Raw genomic sequence first — 15,890 nt, 5'->3', positions numbered from 1 at the left:
AGAAAAAGGTTTTGTTAACCTTTGTTGAGAAAAATTGAAAAAAAAAAAGAAAAACATAAAAAATAATAATTGTAACAAAAGTTGTGTAGTGAAGAAGCAATACATTTTTCCAAGAGTTCCAAAAATTCTCTGCTTTGAGACTTGCAACTTGATTAGTTTCCAAAAAAGTGAAGAAGAAATAGCTTTGATATGAAAAGCTGGAAAAAAAAACCCTATTTTTTTGGGGATCATGGGTTGTGTATGTGTAGGCCTAGCTGGTAGTAGCAGCAGCAAGGGTTATTGTGGACTGGTGGTAGTTAAAGCCAGCGCACAGCAGGCAGTGGTGGACTGGTGGGAGTTGTGTTAGTCAGCAAACAGTAGGCAGTGGGGGTTGGTGGGAGTTATAGTAGCCAACGGACAGCAGGAGATGATGGACTGATGGGAGCGGTAGTAGCCAGCAGACAGGACAGCAGGTAATGGAGAAATACTGTCTAATCAGTGGCATCTGGCACAGGAGGTTTAAATTCCTCACTGACCCATGCCTGATTTATTTTAACAAACGTGGGTCTTTCCATGTTGCTGGCAGACAATCTTATATGCTTAGGAGTGACGCCAACTGCTGCACTGACCAATTTCTTTGATGCTACACTGGAGGGTGGACAAGACAGAACACCCATAACATACTAGAAAAGTTATGGCCAATGGCCTAATCTGGTGACCCAGAAGTCCATGGGGTCTGGGCTCATGGTTTCTGTAAGAGCAACATGCCACATGTCACTCTTCCTCTATCCCTCCTTCCACAATCATCACCGTGAGCATTTGGTCCAGCGGGAATATCAGTAGCATAACATCTATAATTCCACTGTTGCCTTGCTGATAAATCTTGTTGCCTCTTCAAAAGACCCGAGTATGCAACAGGTGTCTCTGATTAGCCCCCCTAGTGCTATGCTCGGCCCAGGGCTGGCCCAAGACATTGTGCTGTCTGGGTCTGAGAAAGAAAAGCTCCCCCCCCCAAAAAAAAAAAAAAAAAAACAGCCATCAAAAACCTCCTCACATCGATTCTTTCAAACTCCAGTATTTTTTTTTTTATTATATAACTTTATTGAAATGGCACAGGGGGACCAGAGGGGGGGGGGGGGGGGATTGAAATGGTACAGGGGGATCAAAGGGGGTGGGGTTGGGAATTTAAATGGCAAAGGGTGGATTGGGGGGAATAAAAATGGCACAGGAGGATCAGAGGGCAGATTGGGAATTGAGGTGGTCACTCTGATTCCCCTGTGCCATTATAATTACCCCCGTGCCATTTCATTGTCACCCCCCGTGCCATTTTAGTTACTCCCCACCTCTGAACCCCCCTGTGCTGTGTTCCCCCACAATAGGTTAGGCGGCAGATGTTCCCCCACAATTGGGTTAGGCGGCAGATGTTCCCCCACATTAGGTAGGCAGATGTTCCCCCACATTAGGTAGGCAGATGTTCCTCCACATTAGGTAGGCAGATGTTCCCCACAATAGGTAGGCAGATGTTCCCCACAATAGGTTAGGCAGCAGCTGTTCCCCACATTAGGAGGAAGATGTTACTTCACATTAGGATGCAGCTGTTTCCCACATTAGGAGGCAGATGTTCCCCCAAATTAGGTGGAAGATGTTCCCCCACATTACGTAGGCAGATGTTTCCCCACATTAGGAGGCAGATGTTCCCCCACAATAGGTTAGGCAGCACATGTTCCCCCACATTGGGAGGCAGATGTTTCCCCCACATTAGCCGGCAGCTGTTCCCCCACATTAGGAGACAGATGCTCCCCCACATTAGGCGGCAGCTGTTCCCCCACATTAGGCGACAGATGTTGCCCCACATTAGGCGACAGCTGTTCCCCCACATTAGGAGGCAGATATTCCCCCACATTAGGTGGCAGCTGTTCCCTCACATTAGGAGGCAGATGTTCCCAAAAATTAAATAGGCAGATGTTCCCTCACATAAGCTAGGCACCCCATAGCCCCCTGCCCCACATACTTACCTCCTGCGGCTCTTCTTTCTTCTTTCCCATTGGCTTCTTTCCTCTTCATCTGCCCTCCGCCATCTGATGACGTTATGCGTGCGCCAGAGCGCAGAGGAAGTTCCGGCCTCTTGTGAGTGATTGACAGGGAGAGCCAATCACTCACCGGAGGTATGCAAAAGCAGGAGACCGCTGTTTAAACACCGGTCTTCTGCTTCTGTGCTGTGGCCGCAGCAGGGGGGCACTGGCTGTACCCCCCTGATGGCAGCCGTGGGATGGGGGCTGGTGGCTGCACAGCGGCACGAAAGTGCCACACCTGAAAAGTGCCGCCTGCCCTGGCTCGGCCACTGCTTACACCTTCTCTGCAACACACTGCAAAGGTTTACTGGCCTAACACAACACTACTATAATTTAGCTTAACACTGGTGGGGGGGGGAATAAAGACAGAAATGATGGAACAGACCATCTGGGACAGACTGTGTCATGTAACTATAGATGATGAGGTACTGACACTGACATCTTCCTCAATGTCATATCATCAGACTCTTCTTCCTCCTCCTTAGAAGACCTTGAATGAGCCAACCAGTCCACGAGGGCTGCACTATCCTCCAAAATCACACAATTCTTAGAAAACAGCAAGAACTTTTGCTTGCTGATGTGGCTGCTACTACTACCACCAGGCACCTGTACTGGTGCTGTTACTGCCACCAACATTCTTACTGGCAGGGGACATTGCAGAGGTGCTCTGTCCTCTACCTTATCCAACAATTTCTTTACCAGGCATCTTTTTTTTTTTTTTTTTTTTTTTTAAGATTTGGAAGTTATTTTTATCTTTTTTGGGGGGTGATCTGTCCCCTACTAGTAAAAAAAAAAAAAAAAAAAAGCTTTAAATGCTATAATTTTTGTATTGAACCCAGAAAATACACGTAACTTGTCATACAGTGGCTATGCTATGTTAATTCTTAATGCTTCTAAATGCATAGTTATGTTAAACCCAGGTAGAAATATTGTATGTTCGATTAAATCCAGAAAATTCACGTAACTTGTTTTTAGATGGCTATGCTGTGCTCACACTCACTTAATGCATTTAAATGCATAGTTATATTAAATCCAGGAAAAAAATAGTATATGTTAACGATTAAAATATAGTCACCTACTAGTAAACTTTCCTGTTCAATGCTAACTCAGGTTAAAATGCAATTTTTTTTTAGATGGCTAGGCTGCATTTGATCTCAATGTTTTAAATGCCTAGTTATGTTAAACCCAGGTACAAATATCACATGATTAATTAAACCCAGAAAATATTTATAAATGTGTTCACTCTAAACCCAGAAAATAGACGTAACTTGGCCTAAAATGCATATTCCATGTTTACAACAAGTTTAATATGTATTTATCTTAAAGTACAGGTCAGCCTACTGATTTTCTCTGCCTGCTAGGTATTGCTAGGTATTATAAGGTGATTTCATTCACTGCTGGTTGCTGAACAAAATAATATTTTTGTGAAGAAAATTTGAAAAGAAAATCTAAGTTTTGCAACTTTTTAGGGTTATGTTTTTGACGCAGAGCACTTTATGGTAAAAATGACATGTTATATATATTCTGTGGATTAATGTGATTAAAACAATGCCCAAGTTCTCTTATGACCCCCATAACTTTTATTTTTCCCTATACAAGGCAGTTTAAGGGCTCCTTTTTGTGCAGTGATCTGTAATTTTATTGGTACCATTCTTTTTTATTGGTTTATTGGTACCATTTTATTTTTTTTACATATTGAGAAAAGTTGCATATGTTACTGCAGATCTGTTGCACATCCTCATTTCAAACTTTGTGCCACAGTTTGTCAAAAGCTTTACCTTTTCACATTTCTGCAATATCTTTTTCCTCTGCTAATGTGCATCTGTTTGGCAACCCTCTGAGAAGGCACACAGCGTATGCCTAGATCGCCAGGTGAAAGCTTGGTAAGGCTGGTCAACCATTCCACTTTCTTGGATTCCAATCCAATCAGGGTTCTCATGCAGCATCCAATCTAGAGTCTGGGTTGGGGATTTAAGATTTTTCTAAGGTTCCTGCTCTCTAATCATTAATGCTTTAGTTTGTTGGGATATTCTGGCTGCTGACCAAAGATTGGTACTCTGATTAAAGTCGTGACTGCAGATATTTTTTTAAAATGTGCCCTCCTGGATTTTTGACCTTGCACTGTGTTCTGATTATTCTTTTGCCTTCTATTTTTGTTTATTTGAGCTTTCCTGGTTCTAAGCCCAGTTAGTCCAATACTCTCATGTACATCCCAGGTTCTTTGAGCTTTTTTTGTGGTCTTTTTCTCTGCCCCTGTTAATCTGCCACCATTCTGACTCACAGTGAGCTCTGGCGAAAATGTTGGGGTAGCCTTACATTCTGCCAACCAGAGTGGTGTTGGCCTTTGTAGTCCCTTTTCAGTCAGTCTTGCACCTAGGTTATTATTCCATTTTATGCTGGTGAATGCCATAACAGCATAGAAAATGTGGGACAGCATCCCTATTTATTATCGTTATTCAAGTAGAAGGGTGGACAAATGTATCCTTTGAAGTTCAGCTACTTTTATTTAACAAAGCTATAGCTTTGACTTTTTTTTTTTTGTAAATCATTTGAGGATAGTTTAAATGAATGCACTTGTTCAAGTAATTTTAATGTTTCCAAAGGCTTTGCAAGATTTATTGAAGTCATTGAGTCTCCTGTAAAGTTAGGTTTACTTGGTGGGAGTGAGTAAATCATTTAGAAGAAGTTTGGCATTCGAAGCTTGCTCTCTTCGCAGTTTGAAATGTAAGCAGTACAAAGGGTTTTCCACAGAGCATAAACTGCTAAGATATAGAAGCCAGTGCCCAAAAGAAACAGAACACTAATACCTAAGGGAAAGCAATGAATAAAACCCTCATTATAAAAAGTGAATATAATGCCACTTCTTTTCCTCCGTCCGTGTTTTCTAAACTGCCAATGGCCTTACCAAGCAATCCAAAATATCTAGCACATTCTATCTTATTATAAAGTTATTCAAAATGTAATGAACTGAAAAAAATTCTGTTTGCTTTTGTTTGATAATGTTATTACCACCTACCTTTAACAGTTAAGAGGTCACTCTAGATATTACTCTTAAGATACAAAGTATGTAAAATAAAACAAAACTTGTAGAAAAAATGTATAAGGAAATTTGTATGTATTATATGCATTCATTTATTCATTCATCAGGTGAAATAAGTTGTACAGGATTGATTAAATTAATTTTTTTTGTTAAAAGAAAGTAAATGAAGTTTTATTTTAAATATAAATAAATAGCAAAACACAAATTGTTGACAACAAAAATAGTGTAGTAGTGGAAAAGTTTCACCTCCCGACAAGACAGTATTCTTGACCTTTAGGGCTTTATGTAGCAAGTCTAATTAGTGTATGGAAACAGTGTCAAAATGAATGCCAAAAGGTAATGGTGAGCATACTGGAGGTCAGGCTTGCAAAAGATGCTTGTTGTTTCCTACATATATTGTCAGCCACTTAACTTTTTCTCATTGTTTTCAAAACATTGACTTTTTATTTAGTATTGTCAGCCCAATGTGTTCAAGGATGAAACTATTAGGAACACAATTGGTGAATTAATGTCATGAAGTCTGCTGCTGGAAGCTCATCAATTTTTGATATGCCACTCAGACAAATGAAACATAAGCCACCCTGTACAAGGGGACCTTTTGACACTTCAAAGGAAACCCCTATGGGTGGTTTCCTCTTGAAGCCTCACTAAACTGGCTCGATCTCCCCAGCTGGAAACTGCCAATGTCTCATTAACCCCTAAACAGGCTCTGCATGAGATTTTCGTTTCAGCTATAATTATGCCATGCGCCCCTGTTATGCTGTTCTGAATTGCAACACTGTCGCTGGCATATAATAAACATCTATCCTAATTGAAAAGCAGATTAGACTCTTGTGTTAATTAGCCAAAAAGCCCGCCTACTTGCATGCATTATGATTGCCTCTTAAATACTGAGGATGTTGAAATCCCTCAGAAAGACAAGACAGACTTAATTGCAATAACCTGCAAATTAAGTTTAATTTACTTTAAATTCACCGGTTTAGCTGGCTCATTTGATGGTGTTAATGTTCTAGCAAATTAATTATCGAAATTAGGCATGCCTGATGGAGTTTTTCAGAAGAACACATTGTACATGGCCTATTAATAACACACAAACAAGAAAACATTTATAAAGAAGTTGCCATCACTCTTTATGTTTAAAGCTAAGCAGTGCAAATGGAGAGCTAAATATACAATTATAAGCAAAACAGGCAAAGTAAAAGTACCAAATAAGGGTCACATTTTGTAATAAGGTAAGTAGCTGGAATATAAGTGAATCATTACCAGAGAATTGGAAACTGAATCTCTTTCCTTTATCCGTTAGTCTGAATTGCGGTTTTAAAGGCAGACAGCAAGGCTGATTCTTTGTAGCCACAGTCAATGCCCTGATCTTTGCAGCGGGAGAACAAATAGTTTAGTTTACAATAAGAGAAAATAATATAATTAGTTAATTGTGATCAGTGTGGCTGAAGAACAAGTACAATAAACAAGAAGGCAGACTATTAAGTGACTGGGGCATAATAACATTATCATATTTTCAGATGTTAATTTGTTATAAAAGGGTTAAAGGGATATCCCATGAATCATTCGGATATCAAAAGTCCTTAAAGGTCATTAAAAGCAGTTTTTTTTTTAAATGACCTTTTTCATAATTTTTTTTGCCTACATGTGTCCCCCCCTTGGTGATGCTTCAAATTAGATTTCTTCTCCCTCTGAGAGCTGACAATATAGGGGGAGATTTATCATTGTCTTTAGAGGGGTTTGAAATGAAATGACGCATATGCATGAGCGTCTAAGCAATTTTTTTTTTTGCAACTTTTGACAAAAAGCTAAAAGCTACATAAGATTTTACAAAAGCCAACATAAATTTTCACTTTGCAGTGGTAACCGATTTATCAGGTGCAAATATTCCACAGAAGGATGCAAATCCCTCAAATCTACACCATCCAAAACTGCCTTTTTTCTTAAATTACCTTTTTCATAATTTTTTTTGCCTACATGTGTCCCCCCCCCCCCTTGGTGATGCATCAAATTAGATTTCTTCTCCCTCTGAGAGCTGACAATATAGGGGGAGATTTATCATTGTCTTTAGAGGGGTTTGAAATGAAATGACGCATGTGCATGTGCGTCTAAGCAAATTTTTTTTTTTTGCAACTTTTGACTAAAAGCGAAAAGCTACATAAGATTTTACAAAAGCCAACATAAATTTTCACTTTGCAGTGGTAACCGATTTATCAGGTGCAAATATTCCACAGAAGGATGCAAATCCCTCAAATCTACACCACCCCAAACCCAAAACTGCCTTTGAAGAGCACTTTTAAAAAGCTGTTTTTGTGCAGAAAAGTCACAGAGAAGAGGTGGAATCATACAAAATAGTGTTCTGAAGTGATTTATTGTTTTTTACTTAGATGCGTCAAACTTATCAACCCCCATGCAACAAAATAAATATGTCTCACGTAAGCAAAACCAAAGCAAAACACAATTTCCAAAGACAACATAAATCTCATAAATCTCCCCCATAGTCTCTTTGCTTGCAGAAGGATCTCCTCATCATTACTGCCATGTTACTGCAGATGCCCTGGCTCTTCCATGACAAGAAATGGCTGATCTATATACTTCTGTGGGAAGAAGGACTGAGCTTGCGAGTCCCCCAGTACTCAGCACAAGTTGTTTATTACCATACACTTTAAACACCAGGTGGCAGTATATTATGTAAATAAATAGCAACACACTCCACTGAAACAGCTTATGAATGGCAAACATTGTTAATTTTTTCTATAATTGTTATAATAAATATCACAACCTTAATGATAATAATAATAATAAATAATAATAATTATTATTATTATTAATAAACACTAGCACTATAAGACAGAAAGTAATAAAATGATACAGATGATATTTCTGAAATTTGCAGTTTATGGGCTGTTTAAGTGTCTAAGAGGTGGGGCCCGGTGTTTTTCTGTGCCCTAGGGCCACAACACCTCTGTGGCGCAGATCCCTGTATTCTTGCTCCTTGACAGACAGACAAGGTTATGTGGGGAGATAAATCTGTTGCTGTATCAGTATGACATGTCTATCAAGAAGCGAGAGGGCAGAGATTTACTTCTAAGAAGTGTTAAGGGCCCTAGGGCACAGCAGACCCTCAACCACGCTTTGAGCAGTCCATGAAACTGCTAATTTTGGACAACTAAAGACATGGACACATCATTCAGGTATCATCTATATCCTTTTATGGCATTCTATCTAACAGTGCCGGCAGTTTAATAACAATTTCCAGTGACAGAATCCTTGGATGAATGAAACTATGTGGTATGGTAGTTTACCTTTGGTGACATCAGAGTCTGCCTTACAGGTATTTACAAACAAAAGTGCTCTTTCACACATTCTGCTCAGATTCTCATCTTACACAAACATGCTAAATGCTCAGGTTTACACTCAAAGGCATGACTTTAAAAGTCTGCTTGGTGCTTTGAAGACAATGGCTACTTAAAATAATTAATTGCACACTTTTGAAATTAATAAAAAGTTATACATCTTTAGTAATTTATCAGTATTCAGATAAATGCACATTTATATTTATTGAGATTAAATAAAAACAACATCAACAATAATACTTAACCTTTTAACGACCAATGACATGTTTAGATGTCATTGCGCCATTAACAGTGTATGGCACAGCTCCTGACTCGAGCCCGCGCCTTACCGGGCTGCCCCCAGCTGATTCCTGTACCTGAGGGCTGCCGCTAATAGCCACAGCCAGCTATTTACCCTTTACATCGCTGCTGTCAAAGCTAACAGTGGCATTTAAAGGGACTTTTAAATGGATCCTGGTGGTCTAGTAGGGTTGGATCGCTCCCCTCCCCCCCCCCCCCCCACAGCGCGATTGTGGGGGGAGTGATCCACTGCTGAGGTAGCCAGAGGGCTTTACCTCTCCTCCTGTGCTGGCTGTGGCTCATTGATTGATAGAGCCTGGCTAGAACAGGCCATATCAAATGAGCGAAGAGCACACAGATCAATAGATGAGAAATCTAATGTTCCCTCTTGAAAGTACCCTAAGAGACTAATAAAGTGTAAAACAAGAAATTTGAATAAAAGTTTTTTTAAAAGTGATCAAAAAGTCTGATCAATACCAAAATAATACAGATTTAAACAACATATTACAGCACAAAAAATTAGCCGTCAAACAGCCTGGAAAAATTAAAAAGTTAGAGAGGTCAGAAAATGTCAATAAAAAAAAAACTCTAAAAAGTTTAGAATTTTTGAAAAAGTAGTAAAACAGGATACAAACTATACAAATAGGGTATTGTTTTAATCGTGACGACCTAAAGTATCAAGATTACATATTTATTTCCACCGTAAATTTTCAAGATTGCTTTTTTTTCCAATTTTCACCTGACAAGTATTTTTTTTTCTATTTTGGAGCATATGTTATGGTAAAATGAATTCAAGAAAATCAAGACATTGCAAAGTACAATTGATCCTGCAAAAACAAGCCAAGGCTTTTATGGCTATTAAAGGACGAGGAGGAAAAAATGAAAGGGCAACAACAAAAGTTGGCCTATTCCTTAAGGACAATGCCATATCACAACAAAGAAAATTTTAATGTATTTATTTAAACTCATAATAGACATACGGACAAGTACCATCTTGGATTAATGATAGCTTAGTTCTTATAGGAAATCTGTCATCAGTATCACCTGCACTAACCTGTTTGTACAGACAGGTGGTCCGGGAGACACTAATGATAACCATGTTAACCTATGCCCAATCCATGGTCCTGTTTTCATACTTTATTCCTCAGTTCTTCCGTTATGAAGCCAGCTTGGGGCATGGACAGAGCATTGTGATGTCTTCGCTGCTGTTTCTCTGCTGGGCCCTGCTGTGAGGAAGATCCACCCATACTGGCTCCAGAAACGAAAACAATTGAAAAAGATAGCGGAAGAACCAGAGAATGAGACCAGGTAAGTATGGTTATCATCAATGTCACCCGCACTACCTGTCTTAACCAACAGGTTGATGCAGTGACACTGGTGACAGATTTCCTTTAATGAAAGACTTCTGATTCTTTTGTTGGGATTCTCAGCACAGTGATGTCAATGTTTGTCACGATCACTTTTGTAAGAGTAATGGAGAGGAACTGTCTCTACACTGTCACCTATAGGTGGCTAAGCTGTAAGTCAATGTGCTATACTTATCGATCCTTGAATTATGACAAGTTGTACAACCAAACCAAAGACACTTATCTGTATACAACATTTTCAGGGATGTTACTCAACAGTACAGAACAGTGTTCTGATTGGTTTTGTGGGATGCTGTTGAAAAATACTAATCTTCCTTGTGCAAATCCAGATTCAAAGTACCGTTCCTAGAAATAATTTCCCTTATAACTCGCTACAAGCTGGATTTCCATCAGTACTTAGCTTCAGAAACTCTGTGTACCACCACTTGAAGCTGTAAAGGTTTATTGGTGTCATATTAATGCTGTGTACAGAGGTTTTAGGAGCCCCAAATTGCATGTGTACAATGTTTAATGCAGTAAATGTTGTTACTGTAATTTTATACCTAACATGATGACACTGAGAAATTCTCGGTAGCCTAGAATACAGAATACATTTTCATAAGGGAAGCAGCGGAAGATTAGGGAGGTAAACAAGTGGCTCATAAGCTGGTGTAGGAAGGAGGGGTTTGGGTTTATGGAGAACTGGGCAAACTTTGCTGTCGGCTACAGGTTCTACCGTAGGGATGGGCTGCTCCTCAATGGGGAGGGTGAAGCTGTGCTCGGGGAGAAGATGGCCAGAAGGGTGGAGGAGTGTTTTTTTAACTAGGGACTTGGGGGGAGGAAAACTACAATATAGAAGGAGAAGCTAGTGTAGACAGAGATCTGGGGATATGTAATAACACTGGGGGTTGTGGGGTTAGAACAGTCATAAATGATCAGAGGAAAGATAATAGGAAGGATAACATGAAGTGCATGTATACAAATGCCAGAAGCCTCCATAATAAGGAGGAACTGGAACTATTAATGTTGGAGGAAGACTATGACATAGTGGGGATAAGTGAGACATGGCTGGATGCAAGCTATGACTGGACGGTTAATGTACAGGGATACAGGGAGAGGGGTTTGCTTATATGTAAAATCCTGTCTTGGTCCCATTCCGTGTGAGGACATTGGTGAGGGAAATGATCATGTGGAGTCTCTGTGGGTGGAAATTAGGGGTGGGGATAAGAACAAGAAATTACTCATAGGGGTTTGTTATAAGTCACCAAGTATATATCTTCTGTACAGAAACAGCAGAAAGCATACTTATAGGAAAAATAGATGGGGCAGCAAAGAAGGGGAAAGTCATTATTATGGGGGACTTTAACTATCCCGACATCAACTGGGAAGGGGAAACCTGTAGGTCCAGCAAGTGGCGCAGATTTTTGGCAATAATAAAGGACAGTTACCTTTCCCAACTAAGGACACAACAAGAGGTGGGGCGCTTCTGAACCTTATACTAACGATAGGCCAGGCAAAGTATCCGATGTAGATGTAGGAGGTCATCTGGGTAATGACCACAACATAATAAGTTTTTGTTTATCCTATAAGAGGATCCTATAAGAGGATGTCTACTAGTGGGGCTACAAAAACATTAAACTTCAGGAAGGACAATTTTCAACATAAAGAAAGGACCTCAGTGACATAGATTGGGACTGTGCCCTTAGTAATAAAAGTACACAAGCTAAGTGGGACAATTTTAAGAACATCCTAAATAGATACTGTGAACGACATATACCCAACGGGAATTTAAAGGGCCAAAAATAGAGGAAAAACGATTTGGCTAATCAAAACAGTTAATGAAGTGATAAACGATAAGAGGAAAGCATTTAGACTGCTAAAAAAAGAAGTTAGTGGGGAAACATTAAAGAATTATAAGGAGAGAAATACAATCTGTAAAAAAAGAAATAAAACATAAAAAATTTCAGCAGAGAGAAGAATTGCCATTGAATGTAAAAGGAACACAAAAATATTCTTCACCTACATAAATAATAAGAAATTTAAAGCGGATAATGTTGGCCCCTTAAGAATTAATATGGGGTATAAGAGGATGTCTACTAATGGGGCTACAAAAACATTAAACTTCAGGAAAGCCAATTTTCAACATTAAGAAAGGACCTCCGTGACATAGATTGGGACTTTGCCCTTAGTAATAAAAGTACACAAGCTAAGTGGGACAATTTTAAGAACATCCTAAATAGATACTGTGAACGACATATACCCGACGGGAATTTAAAGGGCTAAAAATAGGGTAAAACCAATTTGGCTAATCAAAACAGTTAAGGAAGCGATAAATAAAAAGAGGAAAGCATTTAGACTGCTAAAACAAGAAGTTAGTCGGGAAACATTAAAGAATTATAAGGAGAGAAATAAAATCTGTAAAAAAGAAATAAAACAGCAAAAATTACAGCAGAGAGAAGAATTGCCATAGAAAGTAAAAGGAATACAATACATATTCTTCACCTACCTAAATAATAAGAAATTTAAAGCGGCTAATTTTGTCCCCTTAAGAATTAATATGGGGTAATGGTGGAGGAGAATGAGGAAAAACCAATCTACTAAATTACTTCTTCTCCATTGTATTTACAAATGATTACAATGTACAAATGGACTGTATAGAGATCTATGTATGAATGGACAGTATAGAAATCTTTCTAGTGATAGTGATCTCTTTTTATACCTAGGCCGGTAACTTTGACAAGAGGGCATCCATTTGCCATTGTCACAGACAGAGATTCTATACTGTAAGAGCAGTGAGACTATGGAACTCTCTGCCACATAATGTTGTCATGTCTGACTCAATAAACAAGTTCAAGGGGGGGCCTGGAAGTTTTTCTAGAGAGTAATAATATTACAGGTTATGGATAGTAGATTTATGGGGATAGAACGATGATCCAGGGATTTATTCTGATCGCCATATTGGGTTCGGTAAGGAATTTTTCCTCTGTCATGGGGCAATTGGCATCAGCCGCATGGTTTTTCTTTTTGCCTTCCTCTTGATCAACACAGTAAGGTTTTAGGTTGAATTCGATGGACTCTCGTCTTTTTTCGACCTTACAAACTATGTTACTATATAATTGTTATTATATCAATGTTTTTGTGGTTACCATTATAGTTTTGATAGCATTGATACGGTTATTCATACAATCATAGTCAGAAAACAGATATCTGTTTTGTCATGATCGTTGTAATAAATGCCCCCTCCCCCTACTTCATCTAGACTGTCTAACCCCTCAAGGACCAAGCCCTTTAACCTTAAAGGGGTACTCCCGTGTAAAAAAAAAAAAAAATGTTTGTAATCAACTGGTGCCAGAAAGTTAAACAGATTTGTAAATCACTTCTATTAAAAAAATCCTAATCCTTCCATACTTTTTAGGGGCTGTATACTAAAGAGAAATCCAAAAAAGAAATGCATTTCCTCTGATGTCATGACCACAGTGCTCTCTGCTGACCTCTGCTGTCCATTTTAGGAACTGTCCAGAGCAGGAAAAAATCCCCGTAGAAAACATATGTTGTTCTGGACAGTTCCTAAAATGGACAGCAGAGGTCAGCAGAGAGCACTGTGGTCATGAAATCAGAGGAAATGCATTTCTTTTTTGGATTTCTCTTTAGTATACAGTGCCTAAAAAGTACTGGAAGGATTAAGATTTTTTAATAGAAGTGATTTAGAAATCTGTTTAAGTTTCTGGCACCAGTTGATTTAAAAAAAAGTTGTCCACAGTTATTTTTACGTTTTTGTTTTTTCCTCCTCACCTTCTTAAATCCATAACTGTTTTATATTTCCATCTACAGACCCATATAAGGGCTTGTGTTTTGCGTGACCAATTGTACTGTGTAATGAAATCTCTCATTTTACCATAAAATGTATGGTGAACCCAAAAATTTTAATGAAAACCACAATTTTGCACATTTTGGAGGGTTTTGTTTTCACACTGTACACTTTACAGTAAAAATGACATGTTTTTTTTTTATTCTGTGGGTCAGTATGATTGAAATGATACCCATGGCTAGATACTTTTATATTTTTGCACGGCTTAAAAAAAATCTAAAACTTTTTGTACAAAATCAGTAATCTAAAATCACCCTATTTTGACCACCTATAACTCTTTCATTTTTCCGTATATAGGGCAGTATGAGGGCTAATTTTTTGCGCTGTCATATGTAATTTTTATCAATACCACATTTGCATATATAAAACTTTTAGATCATTTTTTATACATTTTTTTTAAAATAAAATGTGACAAAAAAGCTGCATTTTTGGAATTTTTACATTTACACCGTTCACCATAAGGGGTCATTGACATAATATTTTGATAGTTCGGACATTTATGCACGCGGTGATACCAAATATGTTTATTTTAAAAAATTACGCTTTTTGGGGGTAAAATGGGAAAAATTGACAATTTTCATTTTTATTGGGGGAGGGGATTTTTTTAAACACTTTTTATGTCCTCATAGGGGACTATCTATAGTAATCAGTTGATTGCTAATACTGTTCAGTGCTATGCATAGGGCATAGCACTGATCAGTATTTTCGGTGATCTTTTTCTCTGGTTCTGCTCGATCTCAGACCAGAGCAGAAGACGCCGGGAGACGGACGGAGGCAGGTGAGGGGACCTCTATTTTAAAATGCGAATTGCCGCAGATGCCTTGATCTGTACTGTCAGAGTCATGACAGGCAATGACAGGATTAATGACCTGCGCAGAATCGAGGCGGCCTGGATAGTCCGTACTGATGCTCAAGGTGGACTGGGTTTGAATGAAAGAAATGAACTGAACGCATTCCTAACTGACCCCTAAACTTCTTAAAGTATAATTGTGCTTATAGACTGTTAATTATTATGTTTAGTTACTTAGTGCACTTTAAGATTTCACGGACGACAGGTGGAGTGACGGCACAGAGAGCGCCAGGTATAACAATGCTCGAAGATGATGCCCAGCAGGCTTGAGAAAGGGGGCAAGACCACGAAAGGAGCGCTGCCTCGTCTCTGCCGTCCAGCGGCTTTATGCCGACCTCTGCTCCCTACCATCACACTGAGATGAACTGATCGTCACAGACGCAACAAGGTTTACAGACATATACGGTTAGTGCAATCTTCTCTTTTTACATTTTGATTGCCTTGTCAATTTTTGCAACTGATTTGCACCCCCGTGGTCTGAGTTTTATGTCCGGACCTCTACGCCATCCATATATTATTTTCTTGACTCTACCATACCTCCTCTCATAGCTGCCACAGTGCCAGCCCTAGCTTTCTCAGTCTAGTGTTTCCTGCAATACTGTATTTTTTCTTATCTAGAGCACGTGGCAGGATAGGAGGTACTCCTGCATGAGGAAAGAAGATGGAAGAATCTATGGAAGGTACCAGTGCTATAGGATCCGTCATTACAGCCCTTAGTGCAGGCAGGGAGGATGTGGAAGAATTTTTTGCACAATGTAACATTTAACAATATCTACAACTGATTAGCACAAGAAGTTTGGAACAGAAAATCTATCAATTAGCGGAAAAGGAGATCCACTTGTTCTGGACGGTAAAGTCCCTGGATTCCTACAGTCAATCCAGGAGAGTGCCGAAAGGCCTGAGGAATTACAAGGAGGCCTCACAATTCCAGGAAGACTCGGATTTCCAAGCAGAATGGGACCAAATCCAGTTAAAAAGCTAATTTGAACTTATGCACCTAGTCCTTAGACGCAACAAAGTGGAATACGAAAATACTACTACGTAGCTCTGTAAAGCGAAACAGGTAATAAAAAAGAGAATGACAGAAGGACAGTAAAAGC

At 39.1% G+C, this 15,890-nt stretch overlaps 1 long non-coding RNA gene across 2 annotated transcripts; it reads left to right on the top strand.

The window, feature by feature from the left end:
- Positions 1-409: 409 nt before the first annotated feature.
- Positions 410-15,453, top strand: LOC130355437 (uncharacterized). 2 transcript variants are annotated; one of them, XR_008888520.1, is made up of 3 exons: positions 410-452; positions 14,961-15,195; positions 15,409-15,453. It is a non-coding gene; the product is annotated as an uncharacterized LOC130355437 (long non-coding RNA). The 2 variants fall into 2 exon arrangements; XR_008888521.1 differs by lacking the exon at positions 410-452 and adding an exon at positions 9,919-10,034.
- Positions 15,454-15,890: the final 437 nt, after the last annotated feature.

This window comes from Hyla sarda, chromosome 2 (assembly GCF_029499605.1).
Source record: "Hyla sarda isolate aHylSar1 chromosome 2, aHylSar1.hap1, whole genome shotgun sequence".
NCBI lineage: Eukaryota > Metazoa > Chordata > Amphibia > Anura > Hylidae > Hyla > Hyla sarda.
The sequence above is the reverse complement of the archived record's forward strand: the minus strand, read 5'-3'. Positions and strand labels throughout refer to the sequence as shown.